Source organism: Armigeres subalbatus, chromosome 2, assembly GCF_024139115.2.
Source record: "Armigeres subalbatus isolate Guangzhou_Male chromosome 2, GZ_Asu_2, whole genome shotgun sequence".
NCBI classification, from domain to species: Eukaryota; Metazoa; Arthropoda; class Insecta; order Diptera; family Culicidae; genus Armigeres; species Armigeres subalbatus.
The window spans coordinates 44,286,281-44,301,509 of record NC_085140.1 but is presented as its reverse complement, the minus strand read 5'-3'; the positions used below and the strand labels follow the sequence as shown (position 1 = coordinate 44,301,509).

General features: G+C 39.3%; 1 protein-coding gene across 9 annotated transcripts in view; it reads left to right on the top strand.

Annotated features, from left to right (window-relative positions):
• LOC134218497 (calmodulin-binding transcription activator 1) overlaps positions 1-15,229 on the top strand; it is a 708,930-nt gene that overhangs the window by 388,498 nt on the left and 305,203 nt on the right. The window contains exon 1 of one of the 9 annotated variants that reach the window (XM_062697590.1): positions 14,322-14,455. The exons of the other annotated variants lie outside the window; for them this stretch is intronic. The gene's annotated coding sequence lies outside the window, so the exon portion shown is untranslated. Of the gene's footprint in view, positions 1-14,321; positions 14,456-15,229 lie in introns of those variants that run through there. 9 annotated transcript variants of the gene reach the window in all.

Here is a 15,229-nt window from a genome sequence, read left to right as displayed (position 1 = left end):
ACAAGCAGATCAAAAGCTTCTGATTCTCGCGAACAATCTGCATATCATATAAAAACGCACACAGCAAATAATTTTGAAAATTCTACGACGTGTAAAACTGCAGGTTACCCCATCAAACGAATTAACATTCGATATTCAATTAAATTTGATTGAATTTTACAAGCAAGCACCGTTAAAATTTATTTCGATTTAAAAGGATCGATTGAAAGTTACGTTTATTTGCATGCTCCAAATATGTGCATTAAAATACATTTAAAATCACAACATATTTTTATCTGTGCACTCTAATCTATTTTCTTACCAACCTAATATGTACTAGCATTTCTACCACTCTTCAAAAAATTAGCTATGTCTAAAATGCATTTTCTACTAACAAAATGGAAAGCGAGCAAGATAGTTGACAAAAGAGATATATTTGAAATAGGCTATGAGAAGGAAGATTTGAAGATAGTCAAAATAGAAGGCGAGCAAAGGCCAGAATAAATATATATATTGTGATCTAGGGCTGAAAGTCTCTCTGAAAGAGCTTCTGTTGGAACTCCACTCGGAATTCGGAAAAAAATCCGCTCAAAATTCGGACAGAATTTAGTTCGAAGTTCGAATAGAAAAATCCATTTAAAATTACATAAGAGCTCCGTTCGAAATTCAGACACAATTCCAATCGGAAATCGAACAATATTGCACTCGAAACTCGAAGAAATCTATTAGAAATTAGAAAAAAAAAAACGTTTAGAATTCAAACAGTAGTAAATTCGAATTCAAAAAGAATTTCATTCGCAATGCATAAGAATTCCATTCGGAATCTGAACAGGATTCCATTCCGATTTCAAGAGAAAAAAAATTCGAATTTCGTTATTCGGACAGCATTCTAGTCTAGTCTAGTCTAGTCTACACATACACAGCCATCACTTGGAAGAATCCTGGAAAGTTATAGATTCGACTACACCTATCACTTTTCTTGTCAATATTTATGTTTGAAGCACATCATGAATGTAGTTCAAACATAAAGCGGCCAGGCCTAAAAAGAAACAAAACCGGTGAAAACAAGCATAGAACCCATAAGACGATAGAATACATCATATTTACTTACCACAGATTATCGTTATCTCGATTATCTCAAATATTCACTGGCCCATATTCACTCATACGTTGACAGCAATATGTAACATTTTTATTATTTAATATATGTGAATATTAGAAAAATATCCCACATTTGGGAAATAGTATTTGAAATATTTATTCGAAACATACTATATTCAAATATGTGAAAGAATAGAATAGAGATGATATAAATATCTCAAAAATTAGTATCTCTGAAACACTCACCACGCGAAAGTGTATAGTCTCCTCAGTCCTCTTTCATGTTGTGGGTAAACTGAAGGATAGAGCCTTCAAGGTAAACATACCATTAAAAAAACAACTTGTGCTTATTCTTATTTAACTTATCTTGATCTTGAAAATACCTTTAACTAACGCATTTCAACGTCCAGGAATCGAGTGGCAAATAATAAATCACTTTAACTAAATAATGTTTATCTTCTGTTGAAATTCCGTAAAATCAATAAAAATAAAATAAATACGAAAGGACATTTGAGGTTTACACAATCAGAAAATTAGAAAAACTAAGGTGTAGGATTAAATGATATTTGAAATTAAAAACTTGATTTAACATTTCAGGATGCGCACACTCCTAAGCTGATTGCATTCATTTCATCTACTTTTTGGATTATTTCAATTGAAAGGTGAGAAAACCTAATTACTTTAAACCCACGATGGTCACGACAAATATTTCCTCTGCATTCCAGAATGTATCGTTTGTCTCTGATGGCCTCTGTTAGGTTCAAACTACTTCAACGACCAATCCCACATCCAGTCAAAAAGCTCAATGAGCTTTGGCAGAATGATATTTGTTTGGTACAAATTTTATGTAACGCCATTTTTTCCACAAACAAAGTTTATCTATCATACTGACAAATCCAGCCATGCTTCGGAACAGGGTGAATCTCAACCAAAAGTTAAACAACCCACAAACCGTTAAACTTCGACCAAATTTTAAACGAATCGGTAATTTGGTTCGCAGCTTAAGAAAATAACATAGGTACATGTTTTAATAAGCGTATATGACAAATAATAATTATATTATAAGAGAAGATGATGACAATACTAATTTAGCATCATGAATACTGCAAACAGTATGAGTTCAGTAAAAAAAAAACACTTACACATAATCCGCTGAGATATAAAAATGATCTTTTTTCTTTTGCTTACCTTTTTCCATCTTGAATTGATCTATTTTTAACTTACGACGATTCCATTCTGGTTTCCAGTTTTAAAACCCCCTTCCGGAGTCGATACCTCCGCTAAGCAGCTAGATCTGCTGGAACGACTCCTCTGTTCATTCTGATGGCATAGAGATTCCCGGGTCAGCTGGACTGCGGCTCTGAACTGGCTAAATGGTTCTTCGTCTGCATGGGCAACATTTTGAGGGGAATAGGGTATTCAAAATTTGTTGAGTCCAAAACCACTGTACACCCGCGAATCGAGAGAAGAAAAAAAAATTCTAGAAACTACCACAATTTTCGGAAAACGGATTTTATCGGCTGAATTAATAAAAGTACAGAAAATACCAGGATCATACAGTTTGTCATAGAACAAGACAACATTACCATCGATAGCAGGCGCCTGGAGATATTGATTTCAATTGATCGTAGAAAGCTCAGAATTGAGAGAGAAACAATCGCATCGTCGGAAGTCGAAATCTATAGCATCTGGATCGCGTTCAGTTTGAGCGGGTACGAAACTGCAAACATCCATTTGTATTAGCACTGGCGGGTGATGATCATCTGTTGGTAGGAGGGGCAAGGCTGGCTGAGAAACTTCTAAGATGTCCGAAAAGCTTTTTTTTTTTGTGTCTTTATTAAGGAGACTTTCAGCCCGAGGCTGGCTCGTCTCCGATATGTCCGAAAAGCTCTTGAACACAAGACCAAGTACTCTACCATTACGATTCGAAATGGAGTTTATTTGCACCAGACCGCTGGCGGAGATTGATTCGGTTAGAACAATTTCTTGCTCGCTAGACGCATTTACGGGAAGCAAGCCGTTGATATCGTCGTCAAAGCGCCACTGAAGGTGATTGTAATCCCCTAGCAGTAGAATTACACACCCCCACCTCTACGAAGGTTGCTGATGGACTCACTACGATCACAACGAAATATCGTGCAGTCCGACGAGAGTTCTAAATTGCATATATCAGACCGTAGCCACGTTTCGGTTAAACCAAGATTTTTTTATGTACATGTAAATGCATCCTGGGTTAAACTACTATGTCGTAATCACAAGCCGACAATCGTAGTTTCAAATCCGTCGTTTACGTGCGTAAGCCCCTGACATTCTGGTAGTAGACGCACAATAATTGTGCATCATTTTGAGCAATGACGTTGCAACAATTTTTAGCTGGATGAAGCGTTGCGGCAATTTGGCTGGAATCGGGATTTTTTACACAAGTTGAACTGATCGTATTGCCTGAGAAACGTTATGTTGGAATGTCCCTTCACCTGTATCAAACACAGGGCTGGGACGACTGATGATCGCTGGCTGAAGTGGCTGGACTGTGATGAGCGGATAAGGACCTTCCACAAGGCTAAAGGCAGGTGTGTTGATATACAAGGATGTGGTAACTACGTTCAAAATTAGCCACGGATGCAGCTGCAGATATATCGTGCTATATAGTTGTTATGAGTTAGTTATTTTAACATAGATGGTTATAACCGTTTTTTAGTAGCTTTAGAATGTAGAGCAAAAACATATAAAGAAAATTGACAAATTTTGCGACCAGTTCCCACTGTCTGCCAAGGATGAGAATATTTTGATCAAGCTCGGAAATATAATCTGATAATTTACTTGTTTTATACCTATTCGTCAATGAATGCATATCATGTGTGCCATTGCATTTATACAACATTAATAAAACATCCCAAGCAGCACACATGTTGCACAAAGGTCACTGTAATCCTTATACCACCGAATTTAGTTACATTTGAGTTGCTGCAACCAAATTGATCTAAATTGTGCTGCTAGGAATTCAAAATGTTAATTTCAATTAATGATATAATGAAGTCATATATATTGCTTATTGACAAAAATATAACATAGAATAATTAAGCTTTGTTAGTTGTATCAAATACTATTTAACCTTTCCTATAGTTTATTTTTTCCTAAAAATAGATGCTTTTGGTGTTATTTCGGGCGTAACAGTGACGGTGCATTGGATGCAGTGCGAGGCCGCCACTAGTTTCTGATAAAATGGTTTAGGCTGAGGCGGTAGAAGTATTTATTAGTTAATAGAGAGAAAACAGCGAATCTTGATTTAAATCATTCGGTCAAGTTTTTGTAGACAGGGAGCTAGTTAACTGGAAGCGCGGTTCTCACATTCATCTCATCAAACGAGATCCTTTCGAAATTTCACGGGAAATTCTTTGGAGCTTCCTCAGAAAAGCGTTTTGTATTTCACTTTAAAAGGGTTGTTGTTTGTACTAACGTAAGAACTAGACGACATTCTCGCGTCGCGTCTTTAAGTGTTTTGTATTTCCACGGAAAATTAAATGAAATTTCCTCGGAATTGTTACACGGAAAATTTAGTGAAATTTTGATGACTTTTTTTTTTGTTTGAAAATTGTATTGAAAATTGTATTGTATATAAATTGAGAATTTTCCACAAATAATTTTAAAAGTTTTCCTGAGAAATTCACCGAAATATTTACAGTAAGTTCTTAGGAATTTCATTACGCTTTGTTTTAAACGTTACATCATACTGATCCTCTTTGATGCTCTATTTGATTTTTGGGCCCTTTGGCTATCTTGCTGATGATGTACTTTTGATCTTTGAGGCTAGCACAAACACAAGATTAGACCAATCCGTTGAACGTTGAAGTAAGAGAGTTTGGTTCGGTTGGGTTCTTTATCATAGACCTTTTAACCGTATTAGTTATTCGGGTTACTGAGATAGTTACCGACTGCAGATCTATCCTACTCCGACGGGAAGTCCCCTGGTGGCGAGAGCTTCCCCGAAACCAACGACCCGTGCTCGTGGAAATTTATTGGATAGCCAACATTATTCTCTCACCTGGTTCACATATTCCAAAATCAACAGGCAAGTCCGAAGCACTTTCTCAGTTCAACGGGAAAACGGTTGAGTGCCAAGTTGGTCCAAAGATTTCGGGTGGAGCATAGCTACCGGTGCAACAGCGCGAGCGGTTCGCCATTTAGCTCCCAGCGTTATTCTCATGCCATTCTTAACCGCTTTATCGTTGAGCCATTTAGCTCCCATGGGTCCGCTTAGTTGCGGACTACTTAGATGATCCTCGGTGGCAAATGTATTATCCTCTCTGTCTCTGTCTGTGTATTATCCTCTCTGTCGAAGTAAGAGAGTTCCCGGCGCTGGAATTACCCTCGAACCGACGACCCGCTTCCATGTAAGGTGTTGTTGAGCAGCCTTCACCACTCGTAATATTTCTTTTGAACCCTTTGGCACACTTTTGTGAGTGACAGGTCGAAGTCAGTCCATGAATATTGCAGGTGCAGCATATCATCTGGTTCAGTGGTGCTCCAACAACCCGATACCGGTACCATTACGCACCACGATCGTTTCAGCCTAGTCCTTGGCGGACAATCCAACCTAGACTGACTATAAGCTCCCCGATGGCGGAGACTCCTCCGAAGCCAATCTTTTGTGACCTTGAGCCATGAAGCTTCCAGCTTGAACGCGGTCTACTCGGAAAGTCCTCGGTGGTGGATTCATCCAACTCCGACAAGAAGTTTCTCGACGGCGGAAGCTCCCCCGTACCCGACCGCGTTACTGTGGTCGCTGTCTGATGCCCTCTGGTCTTCACACCATTGTCGCTGCAGCGTCAACGTGGTTTGTGATACCGCTCTGATCTCATTTTGTTTTGTTCTAAATCGTGGACTGTCGAAAATTACGTGTTCCGGTGTCTCCTCGCAGTTCGGGCAGGTCGGGTAAAGGGGAGACTCTGCGCACAGAGAAACAGAAGTCTTACTCTACACATGTTCCATCGTTCATCGTAGCGGTTGATTTATTTTTTTGTAGATGATCAATTGGCCACCGATGGCGCTTCCATCAATTTTGATTGTGTTTGACGTTTGAGCACTACCGCCATCTGGTTGTCGCTTGGCCACATATAGTTATTATAGCATATGGCAACAATGTTTCCATGACGATTGCATTTTGTTCTAAGTGAGACGTTTGTTTCTCTGTGCTCTGCGTGTCCAACTCTGTGCAGATACATCCCGAAACATTCATGGCCCGACAGGGGTTGTGTCAGGGAGAAGTTGACTTCCACGTGCTTTCTATACGCCCACAAGCCGGAATGAGCCGATAACTGCATGCTTGATAACCCGTTTAAGCCTTCTGTGTACCTTTTAAGTACTTTTTATTATCCGATTCGCTTGGTAGGTTGTATAATCCGAAGGGAAATCCTGTGCCTTTGCTTTACATTAAAAAGAGGCTAGATTGAACTATGGCATCTGAAGTTATAATCAAAATACTATTTTTAAGGACAAAATACGCCAAAAGCACTCATATTTTTTGGTATTTTTTGGCGAAAGAAAGGCATCAACATCGCTGGGTGGATTAGTTAGGGGTTTTTACTTTCTATTGGAGTTTTTTTTAATGAGATTTTTTCGCTATATTTTTTGGAAAATTTTCCTGAATTTCCACGGAAAACATTTCAAAATTTCAATTTTTAAAAGTTTTTACTGCAAATTATCCACAATTTCCACTGATAAATCTGTTTATTTTCTTTCCATGAAAGTAGGGTTGTGTTAAGGTCACTCCTCACGGAATCCAAGTTTCAAAATGCTCGCGATTTAGGGGGCACTCCACTCGATACGGAAGCAACGCACAACTGTCATTTTTATTAATTCACGCATGCTGCGACGCAGCAAAGCTAAATCAACAAAAATGACAGTATCGAGTGGTGTGCCCCCGAAAACGCGAGCACTTTGAAACTTGGACTCCGCGAGGAGTGTCCTTAAGATATATTATTCTAACCGTTTGCTGTACATCACGTGGAAAAAATGGTAAACAATATAGTGATGGTATTCAAATAGACCAAATAATCTACGTAGGGGGACAAGGGGCAATATGGACACCCTAAGGTTTTAATCAATTTTAGGGGATTTTAATTGAATATATTTCGGATTTCTAGCAATTACATGATACTATTACTCGTTAACTACCAGTTCTGTTTTGAATCGTATTGAAAATTAGGCAATTTCAATAAAATAGGACGATTTTGTAATAGTTAATTTTTCACTACTCTCGGGAAGGTAGCGGGGTGGGCAGTATGGACACCCTTAAAAAATATGAAGAAAATTATCTTACTTGTGATTATATGCCATTGCAACCTATTTTATGGATCATCCAACATAAATATTACCCAATTCAATTGTTCATCTTCCTGTCATGATTTTGTATGAGACACCCAAAATTGTGTTTGGAACATCAACATCCGAAAATCTATTTCCCTCTTCTTAAGCGAGGTCATATATGGTCGTTTTCTATATTAATTCCATGACGAATAGAAGAAGATTGATTACGTAACACAAAAATATGCCACTTTCAGCCGGTCTCATACATGTATGTCGAACTTTTTGTATGAAGCATATGATTGTTTTTATATGGATCCTCACACTTATTGCAAGACCCCTTATCAATCGTCTCTACTCTAAGCATTGCATAATCTATGCATACTCTTATTCACTCTACTGGCATCGCCAATCCTTCCAATGGGTTGTACCGATCAACTTGCCAACGAGATTGCCAAATCTATACAAAACACTTCCTTTTTTTGTCGCACTTTCAGCGACTTTTATGGTATATATATATGCTTCTATGGTATATATGTCATGTACTGGAACTTTTATAGCGATTTATAATTCCGCACCATAATAACACGAAAATAACACGATATGAAAGCCGATGAGTTTGAGGTTATGTTTTTAATTTTTAAGGTGTCAGTTCTACCCCCATATAGAGTGTTCAGTTTGCCCCAACAGGTGAACAAATTTAAAAACTGTTGGAAATTTTGTAAAAATCAAGAAAACTTGTCACAAATGCATGCCATGTAAATAACAGAATTTTGCTATGGGATGATTAATTATTAAGAAATCATCTTCTGTGGTAAAGTAAAGCTTATTTTATGGGAGGTGAAACTTATAATTTTTAACCATTTGGAAGACATTTTAACTTTTTTGTCAACACTTGTCATAAGACGAGTTAATACAATCCCATTGAATTCCACAACTTAATTGTATCTTATAAGTCGAGTCAAGTACGAGACACTGAAGACGGCCTTACTGTTGAGGTCGAAATACGTATCTGTCAAGATACAATTAAGTGGTGGAATTCAATGGGATTGTATTAACTCGTCTTATGACAAGTGAAGACATTCCACTAAAAAGCTCAAAATAATTTTCTTATTTTTTCTCAAATTTATGCGCTAAGAAAATAAAACAATGGCTTCTACGCTATAAATTAGTTGTTCATGAAAGGATTTTAGAGTTCGCTGCATTGAAAGTAGATAAACGATTGAATTAACAAGAATATTGGGGGTGTCCAATCTGCCCCGGGTGTTCATAATGCTCCCTGGTTCCCTAAGTCGCTAAAATTAGTATTAGTATTGTCACAGTGGTATTATTGAGTACTTTTTTTACATCCTACTGGTGATCTGATGTTACATGAAGAAGAAGCAGAATGACGATATCAAGACAAAATTTTCAAAACGACTTATCTGCTTTTGTAAACAAAGATTCGAACGTCGATTTGACGAATCTGATAGCATTCCCACGCAAACAAATACTATCAATAGGTAGGTGAAGGTTTCGGCTACCTGTTGATGGCGTTAGCATTACGGGTTTGAAGTCGATGAAAATTATATCCCCGTTCTGCTACCCGTTTTCAAATAAAATGTTTTTATTATTTTTGGGAAAAATTTAAAAAAAATTACATCAAATTCCCAATAGGATGTAAAAAAAGTGGAAGGTTGTATCCTTAGACACAACCGCCAGTTGGACGTAGGATTACGTGAAGTGTAAATTATTCAATTTCAAAATCTTTATATTTAAAAATGAAATGGTCTGTGTTCGTCGTATCCGCATAACTCGATAACGGCTAGATGGATTTTCTCCATTCCTTCAGCAGATATGTTTGGCATGGGTTCTGACGGGTTTATTAGATATTTCCTCATGCAAAAACCGCAAGTTTTGCCGAATAGACTATGAAAAAACTAAAATTATGATTCGTATGGAAGTTTCGCATGGGCAATTCACTACGCACATTTTCGCCTACTATGCAGGACAAAGTCTGCTGAGTAAACTAGTTCTGACTATTTTCACTGGCGCTGATCTTCTACTGCTTTATCCGCAATCGGTGCCATCGTAGAGGATGAACTGCAGACATCAGGCCCATCAGGCATCCCATGCGGCATTTTTGAATGAAATATTTTTGGGTATGAAAATGTGTGTTTTCCACTAGACGTCATGGATTCTCTACGGTTTTGCAATTTGGAGAAAATTCCTCTTACGTTTACTTCATTCGAATGCAAATAATATTTGCAGCATATCTCTCCGACGAACATGATTCTTCTGCTGGCAACAATTCTTCTGCTACCAATCGAAATTTTAGGCAATCGCTAATTGATTATGATTTACTCTCTAAAGAAAATTCAACTCGGCTCAGCTTTTTTAAAATGGTGGTCCCGAAAAGAGCCGATTTTTTTTTAATAATGTGCTTTCTCAATCACAAACGGAAGCAAAACCAAAATTAGAATTTTGAAAGATTTTTTTTTCTTGACTGCCACTGACGCCAATGTCAGTTACTCGATCATGTGCTACAGAAACGCGACAGATGCCATCCAAGCATATTTATTTTTGCAGCGTCTCCCTTCGACGAGCGCTTTTATTTTTACATTGCGCCTCACTTATCAGCAACCAAATGATGGTACAAACATTGCGTGGAAATTTCATTCGGATGCTGCTGCTGTCGGCGACGGACACTCGATGATATACTTTTTGCTAAGTGCTGATGTAGGCTACAGTCAATCGATGATGTTCTTTCCGCGTGGACCGTTGCTCCCGGCGTGCGATAGCTGCTGTGAGGCCCTCGATTCCGCTCTCCGCAAAGTCCTGAGTGAGCTGAACACAGAGCTCCTTTCATCCATTGTTTTAAATAATTGGGCAAAGTTTTAAAGAATTCGTCGATCTATACAAAAAATCGGTTGAAAGACGGCTGAGCCCTTACTTCCTGACCACTTTTCGGGACGGTCTCTATTGAATCTGCAGAATATCCCCCTATCCTCCTGTAGGACGTATGCATCCAAATTGGTGGCTTCAGGCCATCTTTCCCTCTTAAAACCCGTCAAACTGGCAGCACTGCTCTTCACCTCATTCGAACGAGCTTGCGATAAACACCGACCAGTAGGTGATGATGAGGATGCATTTTTGTGGCTTCTGGGTGCGTTTGCCGTGCATACACTTCGGTCCACTTGGCACACGGAGAGCAAGCACTGATTATTTCGATTTGCCTAATTTTCGGCGTTGGTTTATCTACGCAGCCATCGGTTCGGCTCGTGTCTCGGGTCTCGAAAGGCTGGGTGAATCGGTCTAATGGTAGAATAAATCAGTGCACATGAATCTGACTGGCAGAGGGTGTTTTATTGGGGTCGATGGCAAGGCTGAGCAAACCTCGTCGGGCTGTGATACGCACTAAACTACAGTATGGAGGGAGTTGGGGGACGGGCCCTTTTCCCCCAGGGAAACGGATAGGTTGCTGAAATGTGTGCCTTTCCACAATCGAATTTGCTGGAGATCGAGATGTGTGAGGATGGTAAAAAAGTGGAACACTGGAGAGTGGAAGAAATTCAATTTCAAATTAAATACTCCAAATTCGATTCATTCTGGGCTGACATGGTTGGTTGGGGGTTTGTTCTTGAATTGGTTGGTGGGAAAGTTGGAGGTATGATCTGATAGTTGGCGTTTGAATTTTTGCCTTGCGTTGGAATGACTCGTGAGATAAGTGGAGGAAGAATGGGGCTAGGCAACAAATTGGGCTGGTAAACTATTTAATTTGGCAACAATTTTCGTAGATTGAGCACCACCATGCGCCGGTAGGGTAGTGTCGGATGGTGTGTTGAATGCGAGCGTAATCGGTTTTGACGCCTCTGATGGGAATTTGTCTGGATTCTCAATATAAATTTTGATTAAAAATTTATTGCCAACATTTTCTAGTCTAAATATTTTAAATCCATGTCGGCACATGTGGGATCTGGGTGGAACCCAGGCGGTGACACACTTCGGCAATTAGTTTGTGATAAATGATTGCAATTTGTGGGAAATTTTGTTGATAGAATTTTTTGTTACCGTTCGCCTGTCCGTCCGGTTGTCGTTGGACTGCTGAAATGGGAATCCGACGCTAAACAATGAAATATTGACTGGGACAGCTTGTTGACAGAATTATGTGGTGCGTGGTTGGAAGCTAATAATTTATTAATTTAGAGACTGAAGTCAGTTTTTTTTGCTCGCTGGACGCGTGATTGGAATTATGCAATTATTCAGCGCTGGTTCCGTGCTTCGGGCCAATAAATTAGTGATCAATTGAGTGTGGAAAACAAACCAAAGCTTTCGCAATTGGATGAATAATCTGACCTAATTGTTTGACTTGATTAATTTGATACAATTAGCTGTATTTATTAATCAGCTAGTTAAAACTAGATGTTTGGATTTATAAAAATTCCACTTATTCATTATAGTCATCAGCAACAAATGTGCTTCCGGTGATCACCGTGTAATCATCTCTGACTGGAAATAAGATAAGGAATGTAGCACACCTATTTGTTATGCCCTAAGATAATTTCCAAAAGAATAATGAATTCATGTACCTTATCGTGCACATGGAATTGAAAACTAAACAAAAATATGAAGCAGGAATAGATATGGCTCCACATAGATAAAGTAAAACAAAAAACAGCCAGGTAAAGTTATGGTTTCTTCTTCTTCCGTAGAGCTACGTTTCCATCGTAGATTTGCCGAGAATAAACACTGTGCGTAAGGAGTCGTCATTCTTTCCTACTCGAAAAGGTTTTGAGCTGGTTCGAGGATCGGACCAATCTTTGGCCAATAGTTTCGGTCACAAACCTGATAAAAATCATTAGTCTCATAAGGTTTGAGAATCTGTTTTTTTCAGGGGCTTGATTTGTGGCTTCAATTTCTAGTACAACATAGCTGTTTTAAATGTAAAAACACTCATAACACAATCCACCACAGACGACCGTTGCGAACATATTCTTCTACTCTGCGCGTCCTACTCACTAAAGACGAATATTTGGACACACTTTTGGGGGAAAGGCCGAATGCCATTTGGCCGAAGGACACTAGGCCGAAAATTCCTTTGACCGAATATATCATTAGGCAAAAAAGTTGGCCGAAAGTGTCATATAGCCGAATAGGTCATTTGGCCGAATATGTCATTATTCCGAACAGGACATTTGGAAGAACAGGACATTTGGCCGAGCAGGACATTTGAAAAGAGAGAAATTAGGTGTGAAAAGTGACACGTCTCACTTCTCACTCCTTATTTCTACCTTCTCACTATAAAAAGTTAGTAGTGCAAAGTGAGAAGTGGCACGTCCCACTACCCACATTCCACATTTAAGTCTGAAATGATAAGTGAGAAGTGAGACGTCTCATTTTTCACTCCGCATTTCTCACTTCTGACTGTAAAAAGTAAGAAGCGCGAAGTGGGTAGTGAGACGTCTCACTTCTCACTGTGAAAGTGAGTAGTGAGACGTCTCACTTGACGTCCCAATTCTCACTCCTCATTACTCACTTTTCGCTGTAAAATGTGAGAAGTGAGAAGTCAGTAGTGAGACGTCCACATTTCTCACTTCACACTACTTTTCATAGTGAGAAGGGAGAAATAAGGAGTGAGAAATGAGACGTCTCACTACTCACTTCTCACATGTGTCCTTTTCGGCCAAACGTCCTATTCGGCCTAATGTCCATTTGCCCAACTGTCGTGTTCGGCCGGATGACCCGTTGGACCAAATGACTTTCGGCCAAATGGGTTTCGTCCTAATGGTTTGTGCGGCCTAGTGGCATTCGGTCAAATGGCTTACGGCCGAATAGGTTTCGGCCAAACGACCCTTTCCCCACTTTTGCCCGTGTTACTCCTCACTACGGGTGCTTCACACCCCTTTATGGAAGATCATTTTATAGATACGCTATGGTCCGCTATGGAAGAGAGCCATATCCATGTTATTCTTCTTCTTAATGGTATTACATCCCTCACTGGGATATTGCCGCCTCGCAGCTTGGTGTTAATTCAGCACTTCAACAGTTATTAACTGCGAGTTTTCTAAGCCCAGCTACAAAACAATCGGATTAGAATATTCAATTGACTTTTGCTTATTTGTTTCTTTTCTAAGGGATGATTCCAAGCACATTCTTGCGGGTGGCTCACCTCATTACGAAAGACCATTTCTTACATTTCTGGGAGAAGACATTATCTCAATCAGTTGCAATGGATCGAATGGCTTTCGAAACGTAATCTTCAAATATTCTTATCGAAATCTCGATTTTAGAGTGAACTTTTGGCCTCCAGTTCAACTTTGTTGTCCGAGATAACACAACGCAGAGGCCGAAAAGCGAAAATGCATCCACCTTCTTTTGAAATTTGAAGTCTTTTGGCATAGGTATTTGGATCCATAATTGGATCTAAAAAGTCATCCACACTGAGTCCCATTTTTCATACAACTCACAACCCAACGCGTCCATCATTATAAACGTCCATTTACTAACAATTATCCAACACGTAATTAGTGTCTCGTACATATTTGAAGAGAGTGTACACGATAAAAACGTACCACATGTCAAAGAACCAAACAGTATATAACATACAAATCGGAGGCAAAGTAATTAACTGAAAAGAAAGTTTGTTTTTCTTAAAATTTCTTGATTTAGCAGAGTTTTAAAATAATTCAATGAAATACAATGTTTAAGCATAAACACCTATTTTTCGGCAAACGTTCGACGATGTGGTGTGTATGAAACATGGATAGCCGCTCTCGGATTTGCCCAGTTTCGTTAGATAATTTAGATAAAGCGCCTACTAGTAGCTAGTCAGAGCGTAGCGATAAAGGCTTAAGTAGCACAACTTTTGAGCCCGTTTCCGTATGTATTGTATGTATATGCATGGACTGCCATCGAACGGAGACCATCAGTAGTTCTGGTGTCTTTATCCCCGGTGACAACTTCTGCGTTCTCCGTTTGCCGCCGGGTCGGCCGCCATCGCGACTAGAATATAATCCAACTCTCGAAAATTGGAACCCCCGTCCCGGTTTATTTTTATCGTAATCAGCAATAAATTAATAACTGTTCGCCCAGGGTAAATTGACGTTCGGGCGAAGCACAAGTACGACTCCCCTTTCCTGTGAATCAATTGTATGGAGGTAGCCAAAAAGTGGTTGAATCGGGTTGGCTGTCTCCAATTTTCGATTCAGTTTTTTTATAACCCTCGAATACCCGAATTCGTATCTTTTAAATCTTCCAAAAGCAGTTCCAGCAAAACAAGTGCCATCATATCAACGAAGAAAATTTGAATGTATGTGTCTGGCTTGACCCATTCGGTCGGAAGAAAATCAAAGCACGATAAACATTGGATTTTAAGTCTCTGGAAGGCAAATAAAAAATCCCACAAGAAGAAAACAGAAATCGAATTGAGTTTCCCAGCTGGAGTATATGTTCTCACGTCGCTCAAGTGGGCCCATAAACAGACCCAACAAATCGAAACCGAAGAAGACAAGTGAAAGTGCGGCCCTAAAAATGTCAATTTGTGCGAAAAAATGGAATCAAATAAAGTAAACTGTCCATTTGGATCAGTGTAAATACGATAAATAAAGTTGTAAAATAAAACCCCTTGAAACGCAAATAAAACGTGTGCGAATATATGGTGCGATGGAAGTCGGCCTCAGTGAGTGAGTCACATCGCGGCAGAGAGTGAAAACCGAAAAGAAAAAAAAAATCGTTCAATTTTGGACAACGCGTGATTTGCACACACTCAGCTGGGTCCTCCGGGGCAGGCGGCCGTGTATCGTTGACCAATAAACCACAACAAAACAACAACCCTCCGCCGATTCATTCAGCGAAATCAAACAACGCA